Below are 12,192 nucleotides of genomic sequence, written 5' to 3'. Positions count from 1 at the left end.
TACTTCACCTGTCACACTTCGTATGCGTGACTGTTCTCAAGCTCGGGAATTAGGCCGTGTTTGCCCCTTAACACTGAATTGTAGAACTTTCAAGCTAGAAGAGACTGCAGAGATTTCCCAGTTTGGTGAGTTTTCAAACTTTCCTTGGCAGACTTCTCTCAGGCCTCTGGGGGAGGGCCCTGGGGTCCTCTCATCTCCCATTCTTTCCACCCCTTAACCACACTCTGGTTTTTATGTTTTACATTTTGGGTTTCTGGGTAAGATTTCACATGAAGAGCAGAGGAATGACATTTTAAAATCTATTTTTCTCTTTTTTCTTTTCTTTCTCTAGGCAGAGTCTCACTCTGTTGCCTAGGCTGGAGTGCAGAGGTGTGATCACAGCTCACTGCGGCCTCAACCTCCCCAGGCTCAGGTGGTCCTCCTACATCAGCTCCTGAGTGACTGTCACTACCGGCGTGTGCCACCACGCCTGGCTAATTTTTGTATTTTTTTGTAGAGATGGGGTTTCATTATGTTGCCCAGGGTGGTCTTGAACTCCTGGGCTCAGGTGATCTGCTTGCCTCAGCCTCCCAAAGTGCTAGGATTACAGGTGTGAGCCACCAAGCTGCCACCGGCCTAAATCTAATTTGTTGTTGTTGTTGTTCCTGGAACTTCCTTATACCTCTGGTTCCTTTATGCATTCAGTGAGCATGGCATTCTGTGTTCATTGCCTTAGAGAAAGGTGACAGAGAAAACAGAGGGACAAAGAAAGAAGGATATTCTTGGGTTCTATGTTTCAGAAGCCTAAGCTTCAGAAAGAGCAGATTCCTGTGCGCAGACTAGAGATTTGGGAAGTGAGGAAGGGCAAAGGACTCTCAGAGCTGGAGGAGAGGCCAAGATGGAGAGGAAAAGAATAGGGAGGGAGGTCAGAGGGGCCAGGATGAAGGACCAGACTCCAGCAGTGCAGAGTTGGCACCTAGAGGGTGCAAAGCTCCACTGGCTCAGCAGCCATTGATGAATGGCTCATCTAGGCAGGCTGTCAAAGGAAGCCAAGATTCCCTTGCAGTGAGCGCTGCATCCACCATAAGGAGGAGGTTGGTTAGCACATTTCTTGTTGCTGTCTGGTGAGGACTTCCTCGTAGACAGCCATCTGCTGCATGCCCTAGCATGAGGACCTCCGAATCTACGTCCTAATACTTTTCTCCTTTTGACATACGCAGCCAGTGGCCTCGTCAATTTCCATTCGCCTCGTTTCCCTTGCTTGTTATAGCTCCAATTTGCTTCAGGATGGCATTGGGCCCATCAACAATTCAAAGTCATGTGGATAGTCTGGCCAATGACATGTGAATGAAAGATGTATCTTCCACTTCATGAGGCTCCAGGAAAGCTACTGTTTTCCTAGGAAAATTGGGCAGACTCAGCTGGCGTGAGCCCTTTGCCTTCCCCTTTCTCCTCCTTTCTGCCTGAAATGGTGACATGATGCCTAAAGATGCCCCAGCCATCTTGTGACCACTTGCAAAGATGACAGAGTGGGGAGGTAGCAGGAGCCTGTTCCATGAGCAGTCCCATTAGGGCTGGCTTATCCAGTACTTGGTTTCCTGGTTACATGAGAGAAATAAACCCCTCACTTAATCCACTATTTTTGCTTCTGAAACATGTACCTGAGCACAATTATGTAGGCCCCATGACTCCTTTTTTTTTTTTTTTTTTTGATACAGGGTCTTGCTCTTGTCGCCCAGGCTGGAGGGCAGTGGCACGATCTCGACTCACTGCAACCTCTGCCTCCTGGGTTCAAGTGATTCTCCTGCCTCAGCCTCTCAGGTAGCCAGGATTACAGGTTCCCACCACCATACCCAGCTAATTTTTGTGTGTGTATATATATATATATATATATTAGTAAAAATAAAAATAAAAAATATATTTTTAGAAGAGACAGGGTTTCACCCCGTTGCCCAGGTGGTCTTCAACTCTTGACCTCAGGTGATCCGCCTGCCTTGACCTCCCAAAGTGCTGGGATTATAGGCGTGAACCACCACGCCCAACTCCATGACTCTTACTTTGTGTAGACAACCCGCATTGGGATGTCTGTCCAGCACTCATGAGCCCCGTCCATGTGATTTTGGGAGCTAGCTTCTAGAGACCTGGAGAGGTGGTGTAGCATGAAAGGCAAAACATTATAAACTTGAGTGAAGCCACCTGTTTACCATCTCTTTAGAGCCAGGACATTGGTGGAATATACCCCCTCCATTACAGAAGAAGGGGTTCACTTGAAAAGGTAAAAGCCTCTACTCTAGTCCAACCCTCTCTCTGAGGTCGAGAAGTACAGAGTACGTGTGACCTCACGGTCCCACAGGTAATTGGTGGCTAATGTGATGGGAGAGTAGGTATCTCCCCACCCACGCCCCTTTCGCTTTCTTCATGACCACATTGATTAAAGTGTTGAGCTTCTGCATATTTTGTTTTCTGCTAAGATGATTAGCTGAGTTTCTGGTATTTCAAATTAATGAAATCTGAGGGCTTTTGAATGAGAATAAACAAGGCTTAAACAAATCAAATAATTGACAAGAAATCCAGATGGCATTTAAGAGGATGAATCCTGGTGTTCCCAAATGACAAACAGGTCTCTTAATCTTAATTATTAATTATGAAATTAAATGTAACAGTCTCATAGGTTCTCATATTGTCCTGATTTATTAATCACCAGTGTACTTAAGGGAAGTGGCAGACATAAATTAACCATATGTAAATTATTATATTCACGAGCAGATGCAAGAATAGAAAAGGGACTGTTAGTGTAAGGGTACTGGGTTGTAGGTGACAGTGCTCTCCCAGTGAGGGCAGTGTTGGTCCCATGTGACTCTGCTTCTAAGAAGGGGTGTTCTGCTCTGGAAGTCTAGAGCAGAAGTCAGGGTGCTTTTCCAGGAAGCACAGTTTATGGAGAACTGATTGGGAAAACAACCGGGAAAGCTTTGAGATTGGCCCATGGTAGGTCTTCAACATGTGAGCACTCTATAAGGAATTCGCAGGAATTCCATTGGATTTTGGTACAGCACCCTCTGGTGGCCAATTTTTTTCATGCATGTTTTTCCCAAGGAAAATTGAACCAAGCCCTTCAGAATGAAGCAATTTTGGAACCGCAGTGTGTGCCATTTTTGTGGTGATTCCATACCTCTTAGGAAAGCATTTTCCTGCTTCATATATTTTATGTTCAGCACAATTTTCCCAAGTCTTAACCTGGATTCCTTTCAATGCTGTTTAACTTCTCTACTTCTTGGTTTTCCTACAGTTGAGGAAGGTAGTCATGTTTCTCCTGGCATTTGAAATGCACATTTTCAAATCTTGCTATTAAAGGATTTGAATGAAGGAAGAACCCATTGGAAGGAAAAAGACAACTCCTCCTGACTTCATTCAGTGTAAAAGGGATACTTGCTACCACTCCCATGGTCAAGGCATATTTTCTAGGTTAATTTATTTTTAAATTATTAAAAAATGTATGTGAAAAGCTCTTAGAAAATTTTGAAGTCCTGCACACACGAAAGCATTATCCTCATCTCTGTCATCTGTCTCAAGAGAACAGGAAACAGTCACTAAGCTCAGTTTTAAAGGCAGGGAGTCCTCAACCAGAAGGTTGAAAGATCATTCTTTTATTCCCTCATGGAACATTTATTAAATGCCTGCAGTTAGCAAACACAAAGTTCTTAAGGAGTTATAGTCTATTTATTGGAGGAGAGAAATGTAAACAAATATAACAATGGATGGGTGCTTTTATAAGATGTAAATTCCCTTTACATTAACAACACTACAAAACAACTTTAAGCCATACCACTTGGGAAGACATAACATCCAAAGACATATACTACTTGCTAACAGTTACATATATGTGCCATGTAAAGGAAAGTCAACTCACATAATTAATCATGGAATAATTGAATGGTTTAGATGATACCTTAAAAGCTTTCTTCTATCCCACTGTTTTCTGAAATGACAACAACAACAAAAAGACACATCAAAAGAAAAAAAAAAGAAAAAGGAAAAAAGAAAGAGAGGGTTGCAGTGGCAAGCAAAGTGGAACACAGGAGAGGCTCAAAAATATTTGAAAAATGAACAAAAACATTAATAGTGAGACAGGGAAGAGGTTTTCCATTTTTTTCTGGTGAGCCTTGTTCACAATGTTCATTTTGGAACTGAATTAGAGGATCTCATATCCTAGCTGTGAATATGCTAATATCTATACGCGCTTCTGTGGTTCTGTGGGAAAAAAATGTGAAGGGTTTATGAGCAGGGTGCTGTGGAAGACTGAATCTCCATTTTCCACGTAGCTAGGGGTGGCCACTGAGTTGGAAATGGAGGTTTTAGAGTGAGAGTTCCAGGTCATGTTCTTAAAGAGAATTGACTTGGATAAAAGGTAGATTTTTTTTGCTTCCTTTTTCACTGTTTATCTGGAACACAGATGTAATTACAGGAGCTCCAGCAGCTATACTGGGCCATGAGACAAACTGGAGGAAGGAAACTTCCTGCTAAGAATGACAGGGAGCAGAAAGATAAAAGGAATTTGGGTCCCTGGTGACCATGAAGCCACCAAACCCAAACTTAGGCTGTCCACCTCTTGACCTCTTTCACGTAGGAGACATAAAACCTTTATTTTGTTTAAGCCTAGAATTGAGTTTTCTGTAATGCACAGTTGAGCCAAATGCCGACTTATACACTGTCATTTTATCGTTCTTCTCGGAGGCTCGACTGTCAGGAATTTCTTTCTTTTTACCTTCTTTCATAGCATTCCCTGCCACCAGCCCTCTACCTATCCTTAAGTCCGGAGGTCGACAAACTTTTTCCATACAGGTACTATTTTAGGCTTTGGGAGCTGTATGATCTCTATTGCGTACTCAGAGCAAACCCGACTCGCTACTGTAGTGCAAAAGCAGCTACATATTGTAGTGCAAAAGCAGCTACAGACAATACATAAACAAATGTGTGCGGTTATGTTCCAGCAAAACCTTATTTATAAGAACATGCAGCCGGGCACGTTGACTCACGCCTGTAATTCCAGCACTTTAGGAGCCCAAGGTGGGCAGATCACGAGGTCAGGAGTTCGAGATCAGTCTAGCCAACATAGTGAAACCCCATCTCTACTAAAAATACAAAAATTAGCCCGGTGTGGTGGCATACACCTATAATCCCAGATACTCAGTTGGCTGAGGTGGGAGAATCACTTGAACCTGGGAGGCAGAGGTTACAGTGAGCCAAGACCATGCCATGCCACTGCACTCCAACCTGGGTGACAGAGTGAGATTCTGTCCAAAAAAAAAAAGAACATCCAGCTGGCTTGCAGGCCTGTTTGCTGACCTCTGTTTTTTTTTTTTTTTGACAGAGTCTTGCTCTGTTGTCCAGGCTGGAGTGTGGTGGCGTGATCTTCATTCACTGCAACCTCCGCCTCTTGGGTTCAAGTGATTCTCCTGCCTCAGCCTCCCAAGTAGCTGGGATTACAGGCACGAGCCACCACACCTGGCTAATTTTTTTGAAGTTTTAGTAGAGACGGGGTTTCGTCATGTTGGCCAGGCCAGTCTTGAACTCCTGGACTCAAGTAATCCACCTGCCTCGGTCTTCCAAAATGCTGGGATTACAGGCGTGAGCTACCGCACCCTGCCCTGACATCTGCTTTCAGCCACAAACTTAGTGTAAAAGAAAAGTAGCTTTTGCTCATAAAGTGATTGGAGACAGCCTATTGTCCAGCAATGTCTCCCTTATTGGACCATGACTTTTCCCAGGCAGGGGCCATGTCTTATTCATGTGTATATTTCCATCACCCAGCATAGCACTTGGCACGTGATACAGGTTCAGTATATATTTTCAAACAAATAAACTGAAGTGAAGAATTGAGTCAGGGAGACAAGACCTTTGAAGGCCAAAAGATTGAAGTTGGTGGTGATGAGACATTGAGCTCTGGTTTGAGCTAAAATCCTTTGAAGTGAAAACCTCTTGAGTGGTTGTAAAACTCGAACTTACCATAAATATCTCTTCTTATTTTTTTGAGCTGATTAATCCATGGCTCCCATAAAATCTTCTGCATATTAAACAACAGGGCAAGAGCACCACCCCTTCCTCTCCCTCCACCGCCAACTTGGCGGAGACCTAGACCCAAGGATGCAGGAGCTGTTCCTCTCGGTCTGAGCCTGCTGGGCTGAATGGGCATTAAGGAAGTTGGAGAACAGAACAGGCAAACTGGGTGAGCTGAAGTGGGTCCCCGCTCGCTGGAACTGGAGAGAAGTGTCATTTCCAGCAGGAGGGCTGCTTCCAGTACCTGGGGCTACAGAGGGGAACTGGGCCACATCTATGATTAAGTTTTGCTTCTTTCCTTTCTGGGAGATGGATGTGAACAGTGACTGGTTTCTTTGGACAGAGGCTACCTGTGCTGTTGAAGGGACAAAATCCACATGCCCTACATGCAAACTCACACTCCCATCTTTCCCTATTTATCTCGTGAGCTCACGGTTTGCTGGGCACGGTACAAGATGCAAATGAGGAATAATGAATACTTATAGTGTGAAGGTGTTAGCTCCAGTTTTGCTCAGTTTCCTGAGATTTTACATATTCTGGTCCACGATACCTTATCCAAAACCCTCAGGGCCATATATGTTTTGGAATTCAGATTATTTTGGGTTTCAGAAAGGCAAAACAGTGCACATGTTTTATATGATGTAACACCCCCAGCACAGTCTGAGCAAGCACCCTTTGACCAAACACATTCATATTTATTAGAAAAGCATGAATATTCACATTCAGCAGGACCAATGAAGCAATGAAGACTGTCAGTGGTGTCATTCACTTCAGGCCACCAAATAAATTTTGATGCCAAATACATTAAAAGAAAAAAGGTTTTCAGAATTTTTTGGATTTCAGAAATGTGAATGAGAGGTTCTGGGCCTGTATTCACTCTTCCTTTCTATTTTTTTGAAGACAGAGTTTTGTTCCGTCACCCAGGCTGGAGTGCAGTGGCACTCATAGCTCACCGTAACCTTGACCTTCTGGGCTCAAGTGATCCTTTCACCTCAGCCTCCCAAAAGTGCTGGGAGCCACTGTACCTGGTCAATATTGTCTTTCTTAAAGTGCTATCTCCCAGTGATTCGTTATTAATTTTCCCATAGAAGCACGTCTGTATAGTGCATCAGGTTCTGCATAGTAATATCATTTTCAAACTTGAAACTTGAAACTGTTCCTCATGGAATCATCAGCACACTGCCTTACACATAGTAGGTGCTTAGTAAGTGTTTGTTAACTAAACATACAACAGTCTTTCAAAATAAAAGTAATGAGATATATATACATACACACACACACACACACATTTGCAGTTGATGAAACCAAGGCCAGGAGGCTCCGGGATGTGGCATAGGGAAACACAGGGTCTTTAACTTCTTTTTTTGGGAGGAGATGGAGTTTCGCTCTTGTTGCTCAGGCTGGAGTGCAATGGTGCCATCTCGGCTCACTGCAACCTTTGCCTCCTGGGTTCAAGCGATTCTCTTTCCTCAGCCTCCTGAGTAGCTGGGATTACAGGCGTGCACCACCATGCCCGTCTAATTTTTGTATATTTAGTAGAGACTGGGTTTCACCATGTTGGTCAGGCTGGTCTCGAACTCCTGACCTCAGGTGATCTGCCCACCTCGGTCTCCTAAAGTGCTGGGATTACAGGCATGAGCCACCATGCCTGGCCAGGGTCTTTAACTTCTAGTTATTTGTCCTTGTCATTGCTGCTTGTTTGCACATGATGAGAGTGATAGTTTGTATGTATGCCAGGGCTTAAAAGGAAGAGAAGCTGGTTCTCAAGAAATGATTCTCAGCAGGGGGCCGTTCCCCCTACCCAGCTTTCCTCATCCTCCCTCCAGGTAGGAAGGAGGGGAAGCTGACAATGTCTCGAGATATTTTTGGTTGTCACAACAGAGGGCAGGGTGCCATGGCATGTAGTGGGTAGAAGCCAGGGATGCTGCCAAACATCCTCTAATGCACAGGACAGCCCCCACCGTCCTCTGTGTAATAACCAAGAACGAGCCTGTCCTGAAAGTCAATAGTGTTGAAGTTGAGAATGTAGCCTAATTCAGAAAAAACCCCACTCAAAGGTGTTGAGTTAGGAGAAACAGCTGATTCCTTTCTGCATCGTGACTGTCCATGTCACTTTAGGCAGACCCTCCAGCCAACCCCAAGCACTGGGGTACTGAGCCCAACCCCTGCCTCCTACCCCCTACCCCCTACAAACCAGAGCATACCTGCCCTCTGCCAGCTGAAACCATGTGCCCCTGACTCAGATGGTGGTCTGGAGTCCCAGACAAGGGTGGGCTGTGCTGCCGGTCTCTGAGGGAAAGAGAACAAAGGGCTTTCCTCTCTGATGTGGGAGTATGCTTATAGAAATGGGAAACCTGGTCAAAGTAATAAAACGAATGCCTTCAAGATCAGAATGGTGATTTTACCTTTCTTGTCTCTTGATCACTCTGTCTTGCCACATGGGAAAGGCAAAGTGTTGTCTCTGGTAACTTTTAAATGCCCAGCAGAGGGCAGACATTGCTTACCTAAAGGAAAAAATCCAAGTTCTACTCTGCCTTCAAGTGGAGGCTAAGATGCCTGTGTCTGCAGGAGCCAGCGGATTGACCAGCTAGCTCTCATGGCCGCTCCCTTCCTCTGTGTCATAACGGACTTGATGATGGTTGTCTCACTCAGTCAACATTCTGTGTCTGGAAAGATTCAATTTGTCCTTTTCTTGAGTCAAAAATTTTGAGGTGATTTGAAAAATCTTTCTTGAAAAATTAAAAAATTTTTCTAACTAAAAATAAAGCAAGCTCATTAGAAAAAATTTGAAAAATAAATAAAAGCACAATTTTTCTTAACCACTCAAAGATGACCATTGTTAGGTTTTTTTTTTTTTTGCTGCTTTTTTTCCCCTTCCAATCTCTTTTCTATTAAAACTTCTGAAATGTGTTTGTAGCAATGACGCATAAGGGGCCCTTGACACATTGAGAAATTTATAAATACACTGGTTTCTCATCTGTATGCTTTTGCTTCCAGCTTAACTGGGAACTCTTTTTCTATATCTCTGAAACTCCAAATCCTAGATAATTCTTCAAGGTCAAGCTCCAATGTCTTGCTGGATTCTTCTCAGCAGGAATTTTGTGCCACAGTATCTGGGACTCTCTTATGCCAACCACCACCTTCTGCCTTATATTATGATTTTTGAATCTTCTAACAAAGTCTTTTTTTTTTGTTTGTTTTGAGATGAGGTCTCTCTGTGTTGCCCAGGTTGGAGTGGCTATTCACAGGTACCTTCATAGCGCGCTGCAGCTTCAAACTCCTGGGCTCAAGCGATCTTCCTGCCTCCACCTCCCAAGTAGCTGGGACTAGGGCTACTGTCACCACACCCAGCCCTAATTCTGAATTTTGAATGTGGGACTGTCACTTCATCTTTCTATCTTCCAAAGCAGAAATACTGGGTTATCTCATTGTAAATACAAGTATTTGTGAAAAGGAAGGAAAAAAAGGAATAAGAAAGGAAGGAAAAGAAGAAGGAGAGAGGAAAAGGAGGAAATGCAGGAAAGAATGAAGGAAAGAAAGGAATAAGAAAGGAAGGAAAAGAAGAAGGAGAGAGGAAAAGGAGGAAATAAAGGAAGGAAAGAGTGAAGGAAAGAAGGAGGAAGGAAGGAAATTGTTTCATTATAACTTGTGACAAACTTTTGAAAGATGAGAAGGATTATTCCAGTTTCTCAGAGAAGGCCCAGAGAGTCCAAGTGCTACGTCATGTTTATAATACTATTTGGTGGAATTTTCTCAGATTAGAAAGCTCACAGTTTGGGCATTGTCGTGAGTTGAACTGTGTCCTCCTAAATAAGGTGAAGTCCTAAGCCCTGGTACCTGTGAATGTGACCTTATTTGGAAACAGGTTCTTTGCAGATGTAATCCAGTTAAGATGAGGTCGTACTGGATTAGAATGGGTCCTAAAGCCAGTGACTGATGTCTGTATAAGAAGAGGGAGATTTGGACAGAAAGACGCACACAGGGCTGGGTGTGGTGGCTTATGCCTGTAATCCCAGCATTTCGGGAGGCTGAGGCGGGCAGATCACTTGAGCCCAAGTTTGAGACCAGACTGGGGTAACATGGTGAAACCCCATCTCTTCAAAAAATACAAAAATTAGCGGGGTGTGGTGGTGCACTGCAGTCTCAGCTACTCAGTGGGGCTGAGGCAGGAGGATCGCTTGAGCCCAGGAAGTCAAGGCTGCAGTGATCTGTGATTGTGCCACTTGCACTCCAGTCTGGGTGACAGAGCGAGACCCTGTTTCAAAAGAAAAATAAAGACACACATAGGGGGAGGATGGCCATGTGAAGACAGATGCAGAAATTGAAGTGATGCAGTTACAAACCAGGAAATGCCAAAGATTGCTCTGGCAACCTGAAATGGAAGAAGCTGGAAAAGGCAAGGAAGATTTTTTTTCCTGGAGCCTTCAGAGAGAGGATGGCCCTGTTGACACCTTGATTTCATACTTCTAGACTTTGGAACTGTAAGAAAATAAATTTCTGCTGGTTTAAGCCACCCAGTTTGGGGTAATTTGTTACAGCGGCCCAAGGAGGTTAATGCATCATGTTAAAAACTCTTAGTGACAACAGGCCCACCTGGGGAATGCAGAGAAGTCCTATCTATATTGGAAGGAAGTCAATATTCCAAGGAGATAAAGAGAGCTCTTGGTAAGGGTCAGATAGAAGAGGATTGTTTGATGGGTTCGAAGATAGGTTTCTGTTGTTTCTTTGCCAAAATTTTAGGACAGGCAAATCTTTCTCTTCCTCTAATTCATATTTCAAGGTATTAAGCCTTACTGGAGGTCTTTGAAAAATGTTGCAGAAGTTTAACCATCTGATTTCTCCTCTGGTCAACTGACCATTTCTAAATGCACATGACAGCAGTTAGCATCTTACTCGCTTCTAAATAGTTTCTGTTGTATCATGATATGTTGCAATAGATGATTGAAGAGTTGAAAAATGGTAACCACCAAGATCAAGCTCTTAGGATGAAAATAAGGATTTAATGTACTGCAGCCATTCATTTATTCATTACCATCCTAAGGGTCTTACAGGATTCTGAGGATTAAATTACTACTGGGAAAATATTGTCAAAGTAGGAGAATGGAATTTCGCTTCTGAAATAAGACCAAATGCTTCTCCTCATCCTTACGACTCAGGTAACTTAGATAATATGGTCCCAAGATAGAGACATAAGTTCTTAGGATACAACAACTTGTCAGTGGTTTAGGTGAGACTGCTTGATAAATGTCATCATCACTCCCCATGGTAGGAAAAATAAGTAAAGGACACCGAGATGCCTTTCTTTAGTTTCCCATGGTAACCTTTATATGCCTCCAGCTGTGCATGAATAAGATGATGGTGGCAGAGATAAGACTGCAACAAAAACAATAGCAAACACTATTCCAGATAGGATTTTAGTCTGTGCACCTAGTTGTGTCACGTACATAGTATCCACTCAATGAAAGTTTGCTGAATGAAGAGAATAAATGAATACATAAGTTAGTGGAATTGGAACCTTCACAGCAGTGTCCTTTATTGCTTTGTAACTGAGTTTGTTTCTATAATTTCCGGGCAGGATGTCTAGAAGTGAGAAAGGCTCAATGGATATTGACAATATATGGCCAAAGTCATTAATTTAGGGTAGTAGTAAGTTTTGATTTTGCCATATTACCTCCTGTTGTATCAGGGCCACTTGCTTCTGAGCATATTAATAGGCTGGTGTTTGATCCTAGACACAGATTTCTGAGGTACTGTGACTGTCATTGTCTTTTAAAATTTATTTTAGATGGAGTCTCACTCTGTCACCCAGGCTGGCATGCAGTGGCCCGATCTTGGCTCACTGCTACTCCCACCTCCTGGGTTCAAACAATTCTCTGCCTCAGCCTCCCAAGTAGCTGGGATTACAGGCGTGTGCCATTATGCCCAGGTGATTTTTGTATTTTTAGTAAAGACCGGGTTTCACTATGTTGGCCAGGCTGGTCTTGAACCCCTGACCTCAATTGATCCACTTGCCTCAGCCTCCCAAAGTGCTGGGATTACAGGTGTGAGCCACTACGCCCGGCCTCATTGTTTTTAAAATCAAAGGCAACTACATGGCCTATAGCAATGACTGTGACATTTCTGCTTTCAGTTTCTGGTAAGTCCCTACATTAAGTTCCC

Source organism: Piliocolobus tephrosceles, chromosome 7 (assembly GCF_002776525.5).
Source record: "Piliocolobus tephrosceles isolate RC106 chromosome 7, ASM277652v3, whole genome shotgun sequence".
Taxonomy (NCBI): domain Eukaryota; kingdom Metazoa; phylum Chordata; class Mammalia; order Primates; family Cercopithecidae; genus Piliocolobus; species Piliocolobus tephrosceles.
Note: the sequence above shows the minus strand (reverse complement) of the source record.